The following is an 18,247-nucleotide window of genomic DNA, read 5'->3' as shown; positions in this document are numbered from 1 at the left end:
AGCAGGAAGACAATTCACTCTTCATTCTTCATCTCATGTTAAGAATGAGTTTGTGAAAATGCATAGCGGACCTATGTTTCTTTAGAACAAACACAATTCTAATTTCATGACCTGGCATTCACTATTCTCTCTGCCTGGGTTGCATCCCCCCCTCCATCTGTCCTGGTTCAAGTCAGCTTAAATTATTCTTGCTCAAAACAATTCTGGCAAGATTTTCTCCAGGAAGTCTTCCTTGACTTCCCCCATCCCTCCACTTCATGTAGATGCTCATCATCTGCCCCACGCTGGCACCTAACACATGTCTATGTTAGTGTACACTGTAAATGACTATTTGTTGGAGTGTGAGCCATTGTGGGAAATGATGAGCTCATGTGAATTTTAGTTTCTCTAGCACCTGACATAGGCCTTGACATGGAAGAGGTGCTAAGTAAATGATGACTGAACACAGGAGCAGAGGTGAGGTACTGCTATTCCAAACCCACCTACCACAGCTCCTATTGGCTTACCTCATCCAAAACCTTCTTCCTACAAGGATTCATTAAGTATCAACTTTGTACCCTGTGTTACCCAAGGCGTGGGGACTCAACATAATCTAAGACACACTCATATTCACAGGATGTTTTAGTTTGAGTGGGAAGTTGGGATGCTTGCAGGTCAATGAGAGCCACATGGTGCCAGACCAGGAGACAACAGCTGAAAATGAAAAGCCATCCATTTTGACTTCCCATGACCCCATAGTCACCAAACAGAGGAATCCAAGACCCAAGAGAAGTTCCTGTCCAGTTCTCCCACACTGCAGATGAGGGAGCTGAGGCCAGACAGGTGAGTGGAGTGAGTCACCTAGAGTCATATAAGTACCTATAGATGGCATCGAAACCTAAACCAGGCTACAGCCTCCCAAGCAGATGTTCTTCGAGAAAAAGAAGGTGTGGGTGCTTCCCATCTCACACCATGCAAACTGAGAATGCAAGCAAACCCTCAGTTAACTAGAACCAATCAAATTTTCTTTTCCCTGTACTCTTTCTTTAAGAGGGAGTTGAAATTTAATTGAATTATTTCTTCACTTTCAGTCAATAATTGTTATTTATGCACCTTTCATGATCAAGGCACTGTGCTGGGCACAGTTGATGATCCAAGAGAAAAACCCACCCTTTCTTCAGATTGTGGGAACAAGACGTATGTGCTTGCACATTAACCAAGAATGCAAGGGAAATGCCAAATGGGTAGTTCAGACAATGAAGAGAGTGTGCAGAAATTTCACAAGAAAATGTCCCTAGGAGAGATTTAGTCAGAAAAGCAACTTCTGGGGAGGTCCCTGGGCTCCACAAACCTCAGCCTTGATCAATGCCTACCTGTGACCATACTGTCTGACTTCACCAATCAGCCTGTAGTCGAGAAATCACAGAATCAACAAAATGAAACGACCTTGGAATCAACCATGTTAGACTTTCTCCTAGAACCAAACTTCTCTCTGGGGCCTGGCCTAGCACCTGACTCAGTCACCAATAATCGATGTGTGTACAGAATGAATGCATGCATTCTTTTTTCTAAAGTTGTCCTATTGCAGAGGTTAAGCCCAAAAGGAGTATCTCCTTTACCCTTAGTTGTTCTGTTAGTATGTTGTTTTATTGAAATCCAACATACTTACAGAAAAGGGCATAGATCATAAACTCAACAGATTTTCATGAAATAAACACACCCATGGAACTAGCACTCAGATAAAACCCAGAACATTCTGTACATCCCAGAAGCCCCTTGCAGTCACTACCTCCTTAGGTTAGCACTATCGCCTACATTATTTTTACCTGGTTTTGAATTTTATATAAATCATGTGGTATATGTTTTTTCAACTCAGATTTCTTTTGTTCAACATTATTTTGGTAAGACTCATTCATATTGTTAATAGTTATAGTTCTTGTACCTGACCTGTGGTAATGCAATGGATGGAGCGTGGACCTGGAATGCTGAGGTCACTGGGTTGAAACTCCAGGCTTGCTTGGTTGAGGCACAGACAAGAAGCAATCAATGAACAACTAAAGTGAGGCAACTATGACTTGATGCTTCTCTCTCTTTCTCTCTCTCTCTCTCTCTCTCTGTCTCTCTTTATAAAGCAAATCAATAAATAGTCTTTAAATAAAATAGTTATAGTTCTTTCACTCTCATTGCTGTATATATTCCTTTGTCTGGATGTACCTGCCCTTATTTATTCATTTTCCTGTCGATGAACATCCGAGTTGTATCTAGACTGAGCAAATAGTGCTACTCTGAACATTCCTGACCACATCGTTTGGTGAATATATGTATTCATGTTTACTGGGTTATGCCCAGGAAAAAATTGTTGGGTTATAGGGTATGTTTATATAGCTTTAGTTAATGCCATAATTAGTTGATATTTAAAAGAGAAAAGAAGAGCAAAGGAAAAATTTTTTACTTATCTGAGAAAAATTTAAACATTTTATCAAAGACGCACTTTTCCTCAGTTATTGCAACAATTAAATATTAAAATTAATTACTGGAGGAGAACTTAGATATTGTGTAGTCCAGTATTTTTAAACTATGATTGAAATCCACAGGAGGTTTAAATTTTTATTATTATGGTGAAATATACATGAAATTTACCATTTCAAGCATTTACAGAGTTTTGAAACTATTTTAGTTGGTCATGATCAAAATGTTTAGAAAGTGAAATAGAACAGAAAATGAAACAATAAAATAGAAAATGCATCATAGTAAGCATAAATATTATTTTATGGAACTTTGGTTACAGTGTATATGCTTTGAGTAAAACAGATGTTTGTAAAACATGGGTCTGATTCAATTCTTTCAATTTACAGAGTGGAAAATATACTCAGAAACATAAATGATGTTTCCAAACACAGCTTGAACTAGAACATGACATCCTGGCTTTCAATTCAGCATATTTTCCAACTCCCATCTTATCATCTTTGCTGCCAATCTTATCAAATATATGGGCTAGATGGGGCCGTATCTTCATGGCCCTACAATTTATTGGTGAGAAAGAATCTCATGGTCCCTGCCCATTGAGTTGGCCCCAGGAAGCTGCAGAAGGAGCCAGAACCCAACAACCAGCACCTTCTGAACCTATCAAAACACGAGCACCCCACTTGACCCTATTTACTTTAGGGTCAACCAGGAATAGTATAAACCTAGAAATTTAAAAGAAGAGCAGGGAAACGACCTGTGGTTTGACATTTTTCAGAATTTGTTTCTCTTTTGTGTGTGTTTCAAGGGCACTTTTCAAGTACAAAGATCTAGAGAGGAAGCACTATAAATAGAAGGGGCCACAGTGGGGAGGGAGGGTTAGGAGAGGAGGAAGTGTGTTCTGAACACCTGCTTGTCTACAAATCTAGGCCCTGGTGGGGCTTTCAGAGGGCCCATCCCCACCCCACCATGCCTCGCCTCCAGCCTCTTCTTCAGCCCAACAAAACCAGGGCTAATACCAAGTTCCCTAAGGCATGTAGAAACCATTACTTCCTTCAAGGACTCAACTGAAAGGGAAGTTGGCCCAGGTGAGGCTTTGTGTCTGGAAGATGGAGAGAATGTCACATCATGGCGACAGCGACATGGAACACATACACTGGATGGAAAGTTTCACAAAGACCTCAGTGGGATAGAGTGATGAGTGAAACGAATTAGGTCAACTGTTGAAAAAATCTCTCCTTTGTTTTCACATATCAACTGCAAAAGTTGGTAGTGCCAGACTGGATAACATCTTGTGGGGAGCTGTAATAGAGCAGAAGAACCCTGAATTTGGAGAGATTGCCTTAGGGCTGCACATCAACATGGCCACTCTCAGATCAAGTATGAGACTCCCCCAGGGAAGATGCATCAGGAACTTTTCAGTCCTCCAGATGAATCCCAGGTACAGCCAAGATCGAAGTCAAGAGTGACTGCACTGGCACCCAGAGCAATGACCTGACTATACAAGGAGGGAGGGTCCCGTGTCCTCTGTTCCTGGGAGTAGAACCCTGGTCCTCCCCCAGCAATCCTGTGCAGACCTCCTCTTTTGGTAGGTCACCCAGGAGGGTATAGCTGTTATCCTCATGTCCTCCACCAATGCCCTGACACTGACCCACAGAGAGGGCTTGATAGAGACACAGACAAGGCCAGATTGTCACAGGACTGAGAAGGCCAGTCCTCCTATTTTATTAAAGAATAAAAAGATTCACAAGTAAATTTAGAGTTGTGCCACATTAATGTATGACATGAATATATTCTCTAGAAAATTTATAAGGTAAATGTCCCCAGGATTAGTCACAATAATAGTTCGATATGTCTACTTCTAGACATTTTTCTGTGCATTTACTTCTATAGGTAAATATACACACAAATAGTTATTGTTTTGTTCATAAACAAAGGAGACAATGCTTGAACTATTATGTGAAAACTTGCTTCTCAATAGATCACTAAGATCATGCCGTGTGAGAACTCACAGTTCTTATTTCCTTTCTAAAACAACTGGTAAATTTCTCATTTAACCACCCCCATGGCTGAAAACCAAGTGTATTCTCAGTGGAGTTTGATCTTATAAATTTCATTTCTGTGAGCCTCCTTGTACATAAACCTTTGCACACCTGCCCAGTTTTTCTAATAGAATAGATTCTTAGAAGTAAATGTTGCAGTTCTGGGCTCTGCATTCAGCTTTGCTCATTTGTTAGCCTGTCTTCATGCCCGTAGTGTTAGAGTGGCTGTAACACATGCTCTCGTTCTTGGTCATAGTGTGGATTTGATTGCTCCTGTGAGTAGGTTCCCTTTCCTTTTACATTTTCTAATTGGTTATAGTTAGTGATTAAGAAAACCATTGAGCCTGCCCAAGCGGTGGCGCAGTGGATAGAGCATCGGACTGGGATGTGGAAGGACCCAGGTTCGAGACCCCGAGGTCGCCAGCTTGAACGCGGGCTCATCTGGCTTGAGCAAAAAGCTCACCAGCTTGGACCCAGGGTCGCTGGATCCAGCAGGGGGTTACTCAGTCTGCTGAAGGCCCGCAGTCAAGGTGCATGTGAGAAAGCAATCAATGAGCAACTAGGAAGTCGCAGCGCGCAAGGAAAGACTAATGATTGATGCTTCCCGTCTCTCCATTCCTGTCTGTCTATCCCTCTGTCTGACTCTCTCTGTCTCTGTAAAAAAATAAAAAATAATAAAAAATAATAATAAGAAGAAAACCATTGAGCCTGACCAAGCAATGGTGCAGTGGATAGAGTGTCATCCTGGGACACTGAGGATCCAGGCTCGAAACTCTGAGGTCACCGGCCAGCTTGAGCACAGGCTCATACAGCTTGAGCATAGGCTCACCAGCTTGAGCATAAGATAATAGACATGATGACCCCATGGTCCCTAGCTTGAGCCCAAAGGTCACTGGCTTGAAGCACAAGGTTGCTGACTTGAGCCCAAGATCACTAAGCAAGGGGGTCATTGGCTCAGGTGGAGCCCCCTGTTCAAGTCACATAGGAGAAAGCAATCAATGAACAACTAAGGTGCCACAACTATGAGTTGATGCTTCTCATCTCTCTCTCTTACTGTCTGTCTGTCCTTGTCTGTCCCTCCACCCTTGCTAGAAAAACAAAGAAAACCATTAATTTTTAAAAATTGTGATAAAATGGACACGACAAAATTTACCATTTTAACCATTTTTACATGTACAGTTCTGTGGCATTAAGTATATTCACATCGCTATGCAACCATCACCACCATACATCTCCAGAACTTTTTAAATCTTCCCAAAGAGAAACTATGTACCTTTTCAGCAATAACTCCCCTCCTCCTCCCCCTCCTCTCAGGACCTAGCAATCAGCCCTCTGTCTTTATGAGTTTGACTACTTTAGGAACCTCATACAATATTTGTTCTTTTGTGCCTAGCTTCTTTCACTTAGCATAATATTTTCAAAGTTTATCCATGTTATAGCATGTATCAGTACTTTTATTCTTTTTGTGGCTGAATAATATTCCAGCGTACCTATACAATGAACCTGAGCTGCTGGAATGGGCAGGGCCGTGGAGGGGCGGGCTGACTTTTTGGGGAATGAAAAAGTAGAAAAGGAAGAACAGGGAAGCTGAGACACCAGGCAGTGGTTGGAAAACAGGGGAAAAAGAAAAAGAAGCAAACCTTGACATCGGGGCACCCAAGGCCAGACACTGGGGAGAAGGCAACGTCTACTGGGCTCGTAGTACGTTTGCTGTAATTCCAGCCTATTGATGCTCTTGTGCAACCGGGGTCCACTGGCAAGCCGAAAGAAGAGCTACATTCTGTCTGCAGCTGGAGGACACCGTGCAGGTACAGGGTAGGAGCTGAGGGCACCTGACTCCAGGCCACCCAAGGTTAAGGAGGTGACAGAACCTTGCACCTGAGCCGACTGGGGATTGCAAGATGACAACGCTAAGTACAACTTGGGATACAAAAGGACTAGTCTGATGTTTCTTAATTATGTGTGTGTGTCCTTGAAAAAGTCTGTGGCTAGAACTCAGGGGCTCATGAACCTAAATGGAAAAATATATACATTTTTGGTGTGTCTGCGTGAATTTTTTCTGAGATGAATCAGGAAATGTCAGCTGGGGAACGCCCCACCTGGGAAATACTCATTCTAATCTTCCTGGGATCGTTTTCATTTTGTTTAGAACTTGTTCTTGGAAAAATATTTATCTCTATTTTTACTAACCTCTAATTGAAATTGAGCTTTTTTATTCTGTTAGAAACATAGGCAACAACTACTTAGGTTTAGCCACACCAGAAAAAATAATGAAGATTTTAATATCACACTTTAGTTGTTGCTAATAATAAAATATTGTTTAAACTTGTTACTACTTTGAAATCATGTGGACATAGTCCTGTGGGTATCAGAAAGAGGGTAGCAGAGCTGGACCCTAAGCACCAGACTGAAGGCAGGGTGGAACTGTGCCACCTGGGTTTTGTCATTCAATCTAGAACATTCTATGTGCCGGACACTGGTGGCCCCTACAGCAGAGACAGGCAAGGCAGAGATTCTTTTTGGAGGAACTGAGGGACTGGGAGGCACACAGTTGAACCACACAAACAATTGCGATGTGATGTGATTCATGCTACGAGAGCAGAGAAGACGAGTTGGTTTGGTCAGACCGAGTTTCTCACGGGAAGTGACATTTGAACCGACTTTTTCAGGATCTATAAAGAAGTGTACACAAGGACATAAAACTTTCCTCTTACCAGGAAAGTCCCTCAGCAAGCCTGTGTGTGTCTCAGCTCAGAGTTCAGAGGAGTAAGAAGTAATTTCCCCTGGTTGTGGGGCTGAAACAGGAAACCACCCAGAAACCCCTCAGCGAGCGGAGGCCGGGAGTTCCCAGGTCCCTAGGACCAAGCGGACGTTTTCACAGGGAGCATTTCTATGCGCAGGCGCATCTGTCCTTCCTCCTCCACATTGAAATAAAGGCTCCATGAGCTCACAGATTGGAGTCTGTTCTATTTACTAATGAATCCCAAGCACCTGTGCCTGGCACAGACCTGGCCCTTGCATAAATTTGTTGAATGGTTGAATAAATCCAGCCACATCCTTCCACAGCTGTCTCGGCGGCTGGATAAGCAGGCTATGACTCTGCCTCTCTGTGTGGTATTTGCGTCTCCAAATCACCAGGGTGCCCTGCCCTCTAGATGACCTGGGAAACCCCCTCCGCAACCCCTGTGAGTTCGGAACTGCTTCACACAGGCATCGTGCAGGTGAAGCGTCTAACGCCTGGGCTGCTCAGGTGTGAATCTTCTCTGCCCACTTCCAGCACTGCAGTGCTGTTGCGGGGACCTGGAGGGTCCTAATGGGTGTCTCAGTTGCCTGGATTAGGGATCCCTTTCCTCCACATGTGGTCCTAGCTGGAAAGATGAGTCCCAGGTTAGTGGGGGCTGAGAGCTGGGAGCATCCTCACTGGAACCTCCATCTTTGGGTTCACAGTAGGTGGGAAAGTTTACCTCTGCCCAGGGCCTGATTTAGGTTGGTCTCTATTCATAAAGGAAAAAAACAGCATTTCTACCTCATCTCAGTTCCCTCCAACGATGTTATGGGCTAAACTGTGTGTCCCCCACCCCCACCCCCAGCCCCAATCATTTGTTGAACTTCTAACCTCCAGCACTTCAGAATGTGACTGTATGCAAAGACAGTGTCTTCAAAGAAGTGATTAAAGTGAGGTCATTACGGTGGGCCCCGAACCAGTCTGACTGGCACCCTTATAAAGAAGAGAGAGTAGGAGACAGACGTTCACAGAGGGAAAACACCAGGACGACACAAAGAAAGCGGCTGCCTACCAGCCAGGGAGGCCTCAAAGGAAACCAGCCCCACTGACATCTTGATTTTGGACTTCTAACCTCCAGAACTCTGAGAAACATTCATTTCTATCGTTTAAGATCCCTAATCTGTGGTACTTTGTTACAATATCCCCAGAAAACTAATACAAAATGCTCTCGCTGCATGAATTGCTTCAATGGGCTATCAGAAGTGACACCGTCACTTTCTGTCACCAAAGGGGAGAAATAAACAGATGTGCCCTTCAAAGATCATAGGTCAGAAAGGCCTCATGACACAAGGACTGGTTATTTGGTTATTTGGTGACCTTATTGCTTCCTCAATAGAAAAAACAGTGTTTCAGAGCTTGGACTTCCCAGAAGCACCAGCTGCTCCCCGCTGACGCCAGAGGACAGGACCCACGCGTGACAGTCAGGTGGTGTTTGCTCACGCAGATACCACATTTGCAGAAGGAGAATCAGAGACCAAGTCAAGTTAAACAGCTGACGACAAGGAGGTTCGTGGGTTTTGGTGTTAAAAAAATAATCTCCTGCCATGTCATCTTTCACCAGGTTTACTAGAAATGTGCCTCATTTTACAGCACAGAGAGAATAGTAAAACTAAGTCCAGCTGTGAGTTTCATACAGCACTTGGCAATCAGCATTAAATTAAATGCCTTTTACCCAGTGGTGAGATTCAAATAATCTAACAACCGGTTCTCTGCCCTAATGACCGTTTTAAGTATAAAAAGATATACCGAAAGGTAGTTTATTATTTCATGCATTTAATACTTAAAAAGAATAAAAGATGTACACAAAACTAGATTATGTTATAAGAAAGTTTTAAATATTAATAAAAATATATTAAATAATACCAGACAAAAAACAATTTTTAGATCTTTCCATATTGCTTCTTGATTAGTGTCCTCACTTGCAATTTTTTTCACCTATGGACAGATTAAACATTACCACAGGCACTTATATTAAGCTGCTGCGCAGATGAACATTAAAAAAGAGTTAGGAGTGTATGCCAAACCAGGCGGTGGCACAGTGCATAGAGCATTGAACTAGAATGCAGAAGGCCCAGGTTCGAAACCCCAAGGTCACCAGCTTGAGTGCAGACTCACTAGCTTGAGCACAGGGTCACTGGCTTGAGCATAGGATGATAGACATGACCCCATGGTCGCTGGCTTGATACTAAAAGTCGCTGCCTTAAACCCAAGGTTGCTGGTTTGAGCAAGGGGTCACTTGTTCCACTGTAGCCCCCAGTCAAGGCACATATGAGAAAGCAATCAACGAACAACTAAGGAGCTGCAAGGAAGAATTGATGCTTCTCATCCCTCTCCCTTCCTGTCTGTCTGTCCCTATCTGTTCCTCTCTCTGTCTCTGTCACCAAATAATAATAATAATAATAATAATAATAATGAAGGTAAATTTGTGATTTCCACATTGGGCGGCTGCCCAGGTGCCCACCTCAGAGAGAACCCTGGTTACAAGTGTCATTGTAACAACTTGTTTGCCAAACTCAACAAAAAAATTAGGTATCAGTTCTGCCAAACCGGTGCGAACCAGCTGAATCCCACCACTGCTTTCACCAATTATGTGCGGATGCTGCAAAGACTCTGGAAACACTGTCCATCCCGTGTCTCCCTGGGACTCACTGCACCTGAAGTCACCCTGCTAATAATGGCGCCCAGCCAGGCTCCACTGTAACAAGACTGCACCCCCTCTGCCTCCTGAAATAACCCAGGTGATTTTGTCTGCTTGCAAGAGAAGAGTGATTATGCCCAAATCTCCCGTAGGAAACCCTAGCTGTATTATGTATGTGACAGCCCGCCATCCACCCTGCCCGAGTTCGTGAACAGGTCATGCATGGCTCACAGGATGGGAGGGGCAGGTCCTGCCGTTACCTGGGCCCAGTTCCTTCACTTTCTGGGCTTCGGTTCCTCCCTGTGAAGTGAGACTAAGAATAACAGCCCCCGGCCCTGGCCGGTTGGCTCAGCGGTAGAGCGTCGGCCTAGCGTGCGGAGGACCCGGGTTCGATTCCCGGCCAGGGCACACAGGAGAAGCGCCCATTTGCTTCTCCACCCCCCCACCCCCCGCCGCGCTTTCCTCTCTGTCTCTTTCTTCCCCTCCCGCAGCCAAGGCTCCATTGGAGCAAAGATAGCCCGGGCGCTGGGGATGGCTCTGTGGCCTCTGCCTCAGGCGCTAGAGTGGCTCTGGTCGCAACATGGCGACGCCCAGGATGGGCAGAGCATCGCCCCCTGGTGGGCAGAGCGTCGCCCCTGGTGGGCGTGCCAAGTAGATCCCGGTCGGGCGCATGCGGGAGTCTGTCTGACTGTCTCTCCCTGTTTCCAGCTTCAGAAAAAATAAAAAAAATAAAATAAAATAAGTTAGAATAACAGCCCCCTTAGAGGGTCTCTGTGAATAGGACAATGGCTTCTCCTCAGCATCTCCCTATCACCCAGTGTAATGCTGAACACACCCTAAGCTCAGAATAAACAGTGGTGATGAATTGACTTCTTGGTCTCATTCGCATTCCCCGTGTCACTCACTGGTATCCAGCTCAGCTGGGACTGCCTTTGAAGAATGTGAACTTTAAAACGATTTTTCTAATGAAAGGAATTCATGCTCCTTGGATTCCGTTTGGACTATGTATTCAAGTATAAAAAAGAGAAATATTACAGCCAACTCCAACACCCACAGATAATCACTGGCTGCTATTCTAAGCAGTATTTCCTTCCAGTCTTTTTTCTATGCCCATGTGTAGCCAAGTCCGTTTTACCCAGCTGCCTGAGCATGCTGTGGTGTTTGCTCCAGCGCATCTTAGAGCAGCTTCTGGGGTCTCAAAAAAGGACCTGACTTGCAGCGGAGCTACATTTCATAGCCCTTTCTCTCTCAATAAATGAAGTGTCTGTACCATATATATCTCTGTACACTGTCCCACAATTCTGCCTTGTGGAGAGGAAACTGCTCTCATATCAAAAACACAGTTGAGAAAGCTGCCAGGATATTTCCAGCCTCTCAACATGCAGTGAGCACCTATTTAAGCTAGGCAAATAGCTTAGGAAAATATTTCTCTGGGTTTCTTGACATCCTGTTTTGTGCTCTGTTATTTAGATGAAGAAATGCAGTAACAGATTTATTCTAGGTAAGGAGGAACTAGCCAGAGGACCCTGAAGCTGGATCTTGTCCCCAGATCAAAGTTTCACTAAGAATCTGAGAGGCAGCACCCCTGCACCTCTCGACTATCCAGTGGCGACTAATTCTTTATTTTGCCAAAGTCAACCAGTGTGCCCAGTTAGGGGTTAAGTGGTCCTGCAAGGCGGAGCAAATTTGATCCAAAGAATTTTTAGGAAGTAGTGATGCAAAGACTCTTTTGCTCTGATATAAGATGTTTATGGAGTCCAGCAGGGCTGTCACAAGTCTCTTTTGATTCAGGGGCAGTGTCCACAACTTCACACCAGGACCCTAGCTTTGGAAGGTGATTCTCATATCACAGCTTGGCTTCACATGGCAGGTGCTTTTATTTTTTTGTATTTTTCCGAAGTTGGAAACAGGGAGGCAGTCAGACAGACTCCTGCATGCGCCCGACTGGGATCCACCTGGCATGCCCACCAGGGGGCGATGCTCTGCCCATCTTGGGGCGTCGCTCTGCCGCAATCAGAGCCATTCTAGCGCCTGAGGCAGAGGCCACAGAGCCATCCTCAGCGCCCAGGCAAACTTTGCTCCCATGGAGCCTTGGCTGCGGGAGGGGAAGAGAAAGACAGAGAGGAAGGAGGGGAGGGGTGGAGAAGCAAATGGGCGCTTCTCCTGTGTGCCCTGGCCGGGAATCGAACCCGGGACTCCTGCACGCCAGGCCGACGCTCTACCACTGAGCCAACCAGCAGGTGCTTTTGAGTCCTGAAATCTTCCCTTGATCACTGTGTCCCTCCACCTCTGTCCAGACGAGCCCAACTGCCCTTCAGATACATTTATAAATGTGTAGGTGTCTGTTTGTATGTGTGTGTGTAATGTGTGTGATTTTATGTGCTGTATGTGTGCATGCGTATGTGCACATGTGTGTGTGTGTGTGCGTGCATGCGTGTGTGTGTGTGTGTGTGTGTGTGTGTAAAGGGACAGAAAAGAGGAAACACTCCAGGTTCAGACTTACGCAATTTTTTCTTGGCTAGGTCTAACTTTTTTTTTTTTTTGTATTTTTTTCTGAAGCTGGAAACGGGGAGAGAGTCAGACAGACTCCCTCATGCGCCCGACCGGGATCCACCCGGCACGCCCACCAGGGGGTGACGCTCTGCCCACCAGGGGGCGATGCTCTGTTGCGACCAGAGCCACTCTAGCGCCTGGGGCAGAGGCCAAGGAGCCATCCCCAGCGCCCGGGCCATCTTTGCTCCAATGGAGCCTTGGCTGCGGGAGGGGAAGAGAGAGACAGAGAGGAAGGAGAGGGGGAGGGGTGGAGAAGCAGATGGGCGTTTCTCCTGTGTGCCCTGGCCGGGAATCGAACCCAGGACTTTTGCACGCCAGGCTGACACTCTACCACTGAGCCAACCGGCCAGGGCCTAGGTCTAACTTTTTGATCATGAGAATATCTGCTCCACTAAACAATTTTTCTTTACCCTGAAATATACTGAATTTTTAGATTATGTTTATATATGTGTGTAGATATGCATGTATGTGCACCCACACACCCACACACAACCTCACTAATTGCTTGCTAGTGTGCAGAAAGCTTTGAGTGGCTTGTCTCATAAATTAGTTTGAGCTCATGACTATGCCCCCTTGTGGTTCAAAGGCAGCAAGACAGGATGACTGATCCCTTGTGCTGAAAATGTTTCCTCTGGGTGAGTGGCAGTTGTTTCTTTCCTTTTTCTTTCTTTCTTTTTTTTTTTTTACCGACTATAATTTATTGTGTTTACATATATTCTAGTGTCCCCCCGAATGCATCACCCCCTCCCCTGTCTTCCCCTCAACATCCCCCTTGCCACCTCCCAATGACCTCCCCCCTCTCTCCAGGACTTGCTTTTCTGCTCTCAATAATGCTGTGTTATGAGTATATAATTTCACCAATCTCTTTCTCTTCTCTGATCCTATCCTATCATCCCCTTTTCCTCTGTCCGCTTTCCCTCTGGTCTCTTTGATCCCGCCTCTGTCTCTATTCCGTTCCTCAGTTCACATTGTTCATTGGATTCCTAAAATGAGTGAAGTCATATATTTTTCTTTCTTTGCCTGGCTTATTTCACTTAACCTAATAGTTTCCAGGTTCATCCATGTTGTCGCAAAAGGTAAGATTTCCTTCTTTTTTGTGGCCCCATAGTATTCCATTGTGTCTATGTACCACTGCTTTTTAATCCACTCGTCCACTGACAGACACTTGGGCTGTTTCCAGATCTTGACTATTGTAAACACTGCTGCCATGAACATAGGGGTGCATTTCTTCTTTTGAGTCAGTGATATGATGTTTTTGAGATATATTCCTAAGAGTGGGATGGCTGGGTCAAAAGGCAATTTCATTTTTAATTTTTTGAGGAATCTCCATACTGTTTTCCACAGTGGCTGCACCAATCTGCAATCCCACCAGCAGTGAGGAGGGTTCCCTTTTCTCCACATCCTTGCCAACATTTGTTATGTGTTGTTTTGTTAATGAGCGCCATTCTGACTGGTGTGAGGTGATATCTCATTGTGGTTTTAATTTGCATTACTGTAATGATTAGTGATGTTGAGCATTCTTTCATCTGTCTATTGGCCTTCTGTATGTCCTCTTTGGAGAAGTGTCTATTCATTTCTTTTGCCCATTTTTTGATTGGATTGTTTATGATCCTGGTGTTGAGTTTACAAGTTCTTTATAAATTTTGGTTATTAAACCCTTATCAGACGTATTGTCAAATATATTCTGCCATTGTGTGGTTTGTCCTTTTATTTTGTTTATATTGTCTTTAGCTTTACAAAAGCTTTTTAGTTTGATATAGTCCCATTTGTTTATCCTGTCTTTTATTTCACTTGCCCATGGAGATAAATTGGCAAATATATTGCTGCGAGAGATGTCAGAGAGCTTACTGCCTATGTTTTCTTCTAAGATGCTATAGTTTCATGGCTTACATTTAAGTCTTTTATCCATTTTGCATTTATTTTTGTGAATGGTGTAAGATGGTGGTCTAGTTTCATTTTTTTGCAGGTAACTGTCCAATTTTTCCAATACCATTTGTTAAAGTAACTTTCTTTACTCCATTGTATGCTCTTACCTCCTTTGTCAAATATCAGTTGTCCATAAAGCTGTGGGTTTATTTCTGGGTTTTCTGTTCTGGTCCATTGATTTGTATGCCTGTTCTTATGCCAGTATCAAGCTGTTTTGGGTAAAATGGTCTTGTAGTATAACTTGATATCAGGAAGTGTGATACCACTCACTTTATTCTTCCTTTTCAAGATTGCTAAGGCTATTAGTGTTCTTTTTTGGTTCCATATAAATTTTTAGAATATTTATTCTATACCTCTGAAATATGTCATCAGTATTTTATTGGAATTGCATTGAATTTATAAATTGCTTTGGGTAATATAGACATTTTAATGATGTTTATTCTTCCTATCCATGAACACGGTATATGCTTCCACTTGTTTGTATCTTTCTTGATTTCTTTTATTAATGTTTTATAATTTTCCAAGTACAAGTCTTGGACCTCCTTGGTTAAATTTACTCTGAGATACTTTATTTATTTATTTTTAATTAATTTTAATGGGGTAACATTGATAAATCAGGGTACATATGTTCAGAGAAAACATCTCTAGGTTATTTTGACATTTGATTATGCTGTGTTCCCATCACCCAAAGTCCAGTTGTCTTCCGTCACCTTCTAACTAGTTTTCTTTGTGCCCCTCCCCTCCCCCAACTCTCTCCCTCTCCTCCCCCCCCACCTCGTAACTCCCACACTCTTGTCCATGTCTCTGAGTCTCATTTTTATGTCCCACCCATATAATTCTTAGTTTTTTCTGATTTACTTATTTCGCTCAGTATAATGTTATCAACTTCCATCCATGTTGTTGTAAATGATCCGATGTCATTATTTCTTATGGCTGAGTAGTATTCCATAGTATATATGTACCGAAGCTTTTTTTTAAGTCATATATATTTTTTTTAATTTTTTACTTTTTTTTTTTTTTTTACAGAGACAGAGAGGGAGCCAGAGGGATAGAGAGGGTCAGACAGACAGAAATGGAGACAGATGAGAAGCATTAATCATCAGTTTTTCATTGCGCATTGCGACTTCTTAGTTGTTCATTGATTGCTTTCTCATATGTGCCTTGACCGTGGGCCTTCAGCAGACCGAGCAACCCCTTGCTGGAGCCAGCGACCCTGGGTCCAAGCTAGTGAGCCTTTGCTCAAGCCAGACGAGCCTGCGCTCAAGCTGGTGACCTTGGGGTCTGGAACCTGGGTCCTTCTACATCCCAGTCCAACGCTCCATCCACTGCGCCACCGCCTGGTCAGGCTATGTACCGAAGCTTTTTAATCTACTCATCCACTGATGGACACTTGGGCTGTTTCCAGATCTTCGCTATTGTGAACAATGCTGCCATAAACATGGGGGTGCATTTCTTCTTCTCAAACAGTGATATGGTGTTCTTGGGGTATATTCCTAAAAGTGGGATGGCTGGGTCAAAAGGCAGTTCCATTTTTAGTTTTTTGAGGAATCTCCACACTGTTTTCCACAGTGGCTGCACCAGTCTGCATTCCCACCAGCAGTGGAGGAGAGTTCCCTTTTCTCCACATTCTCGCCAGCACTTATTCTGTGTTGTTTTGTTGATGAGTGCTACTCTGACTGGTGTGAGGTGATATCTCATTGTGGTTTTAATTTGCATTTCTCTAATGATTAGTGATGTTGAGCATTTTTTCATATGCCTATTGGCCCTCTGTATGTCCTCTTTGGAGAAATGTCTATTCATTTCTTTTGCCCAATTTTGATTGGATTGTTTCTGTCTGATATTGAGTTTACAAGTTCTTTATAAATTTTGGTTATTGGCCCTGGCCGGTTGGCTCAGCGGTAGAGCGTCGGCCTGGTGTGCAGGGGACCTGGGTTCGATTGCCGGCCAGGGCACATAGGAGAAGCACCCATTTGCTTCTCCACCCCCCCTCATTCCTCTCTGTCTCTCTCTTCCCCTCCTGCAGCCAAGGCTCTATTGGAGCAAAGATGGCCCGGGCGCTGGGGATGGCTCCTTGGCCTCTGCCCCAGGCACTACAGTGGCTCTGGTCGCGGCAGAGCGACGCCCCGGAGGGGCAGAGCATCGCCCCCTGGTGAGCACAGCCTCGCCCCTGGTGGGCGTGCCGGGTGGATCCCGGTCGGGCGCATGCGGGAGTCTGTCTGACTGTCTCTCCCCGTTTAAAGGTCCAATAATTTTTATAAGAAAAAAAAAATTTTGGTTATTAACCCCTCCTTATCAGACATATTGTCAAATATATTCTCCCATTGTGTAGTTTGTCTTTTTATTCTGTTCTTATTGTCTTTAGCTGTGCAAAAGCATTTTAGTTTGATATAGTCCCATTTGTTTATCCTGTCTTTTATTTCACTTGCCCGTGGAGATAAATTGGCAAATATATTGCTGCGAGAGATGTCAGAGAGCTTACTGCCTATGTTTTCTTCTAAGATGCTTATGGTTTTACGGCTTACATTTAAAGTCTTTTATCCATTTTGAGTTTATTTTTGTGAATGGTATAAGTTGGTGGTCTAGTTTCATTTTTTTTTGCAGGTAGCTGTCCAATTTTCCCAACAGCATTTGTTGAAGAGGCTGTCTTTACTCCAATGTATGCTCTTACCTCCTTTGTAAAATATCAGTTGTCCATAAAAGTGTGGGTTTATTTCTGAATATTTTTTTGTTGCAATAGTAAAGGGGATTGTTTTATTAATTTCTCTTAGACAGTTCATTGTTGGTGTATAAAAATGCCTCTGATTTCTGAATATTAATTTTATATCCTGCCACCTTGCTGAATTTATTTATCAGGTACAGTAGTTTTTTTACTGCAACTTTAGGGTTTTCTATGTACAGTATCATATCATCAGCAAATAATGATAGTTTTACTTCTTCTTTTCCAATTTGGATGCCTTTTATTTCTTCTTGTTGTCTGATTGCTGTGGCTAGGACTTCCAGAACTATGTTGAATAAGAGTGGTGAAAGGGGGCACCCCTGCCTTGTTCCTCATCTTAAGGGGATTGCTTTTAATTTTTGCCCATTGAGTATGATGTTGGCTGTGGGTTTGTCATAGATGGTCTTTATCATGTTGAGGTATGTTCCCTGTATTCCCACTTTGCTGAGAGTTTTGATCATAAATGAGTGCTGGATTTTATCAAATGCTTTTTCTGCATCTATTGAAATTATTACGTGGTTTTTCTCCTTTCTTTTGTTTATGTGATGAATCACATTGATTGATTTGCAAATATTGTACCAACCTTGCCTCCTCAGAATAAATCCCACTTGATCATGATGTATGATTTTTTTCATGTATTTCTGGATCCAGTTTGCTTATATTTTGTTGAGAATTTTAGCACCTAAATTTATCAGGGTTATTGGCCTATAGTTTTTCTTTGTATTGTCTTTGCCTTGTTTTGGAATCAGAATAATACTCACCTCATAAAATGAGCTTGGAAGTTTTCCCTCCACTTAAATTTTTAAAAATAGCTTGAGAAGAATAGGAGTTAGTTCTTCTTTGAATATTTGGTAGAATTCGCCTGTGAAGCCATCTAGCCCAGGACTTTTGTTTGTTGGGAGTTTTTTGATAACTGTTTCGATCTCATTTGTTGTAATCAGTCTGTTTAGGTTTTCTGATTCTTCCAGATTGATTTTTGAAAGATTATATGTTTCAAGGAATTTGTCCATTTCACCTAGGTTGTCTAATTTTTTAGCGTAGAGTTCTTCATAGTATTTTCTTACAATTCTTTGTATTTCTGCTTGTGTCAGTTGTTACTTCTCCACTCTCATTTCTAATTTTATTTATTTGAGTCCTCTCTCTTT

Source organism: Saccopteryx leptura, chromosome 4, assembly GCF_036850995.1.
Source record: "Saccopteryx leptura isolate mSacLep1 chromosome 4, mSacLep1_pri_phased_curated, whole genome shotgun sequence".
Classification (NCBI taxonomy): Eukaryota; Metazoa; Chordata; class Mammalia; order Chiroptera; family Emballonuridae; genus Saccopteryx; species Saccopteryx leptura.
The sequence above is the reverse complement of the archived record's forward strand: the minus strand, read 5'-3'. Positions refer to the sequence as shown.